Source organism: Berghia stephanieae, chromosome 8 (genome assembly GCF_034508935.2).
Source record: "Berghia stephanieae isolate SIO BIC M18660-M18661 chromosome 8, UCSD_Bste_1.3, whole genome shotgun sequence".
NCBI classification, from domain to species: domain Eukaryota; kingdom Metazoa; phylum Mollusca; class Gastropoda; order Nudibranchia; family Aeolidiidae; genus Berghia; species Berghia stephanieae.
Window position 1 is genome coordinate 55,795,185 of NC_088367.1, and position 791 is coordinate 55,795,975.

The 791-nt window shown below is 37.3% G+C and overlaps 1 protein-coding gene across 1 annotated transcript in view; it reads right to left on the minus strand.

The window, feature by feature from the left end:
- Positions 1–576: 576 nt before the first annotated feature.
- The window catches only part of LOC144978901 (uncharacterized), a 5,572-nt gene continuing 5,357 nt past the window's right edge, over positions 577–791 (minus strand). The window contains exon 3 of the mRNA XM_078925501.1: positions 577–791. This exon is cut by the window's right edge and continues 1,005 nt beyond it. The gene's annotated coding sequence lies outside the window, so the exon portion shown is untranslated.

A 791-nucleotide genomic window follows, 5' to 3' on the forward strand; every position in this document is an offset into this window, starting at 1 on the left:
TCCGATTCGATTGAAATTGACCTCCGCCAGTACAGGGTTAAAATAGAGGGGGGAATATAAATTGTTATATCGAAGACGTTAAGCTGGAATGTTGTGAAGTTATGTACATAAGGCAATCAACAATACAAAATAGGACGTATACACTTTTATCTCCCTCCCTCTCTCTCTCTCTCTCTCTCTCTCTCTCTCTCTCTCTCTCTCTCTCTCTCTCTCTCTCTCTTTTTTTTTTTTTTTTTCTTTTTAAACTCTCTCTCTGTCTCTATCTCTCTCTATATTTTTAAAAAACTCTCTCTCTCTCTTTTTTTAAACGCTCTCTCTTTCTCTCTCTCTCTCTCTCTCTCTCTGTCTCTTTATATCTCTCTTCATTTAAAGAAAACAAACTCTCTCTCTTTCTCTTTACTCTCTCTCTCTTTCTCTCCCCCCCCCCCCCCCTCTCTCTCTCTCTCTCTCTCTCTCTCTCTCGACCAAAACATACAAAAGAGCCTTGGGCGTATCTTACATAATATTACTTACAAAAAATACTTTGCGAATTACAAGCGTTCCTCCCAGAAGGTGGCAGGAAATGTTAATAATAATCTCTCTATTCGTCGCAACTAAAAAACACGGATTAACAATGATTCCATGAGCCTCGCTCGTGGCTCTAAAACTAAAAAAATATTCTGGGGTAGCTTATTCTGGAAAAAAAAACAACCTCACATTAAAAAAAAAAAGAAAAAAAAATATTGCTCTGAAAACTCGTCTTTCCAATTTATATGGATCGGTTCTAATGACCTTCACCTTCCTTAAATATG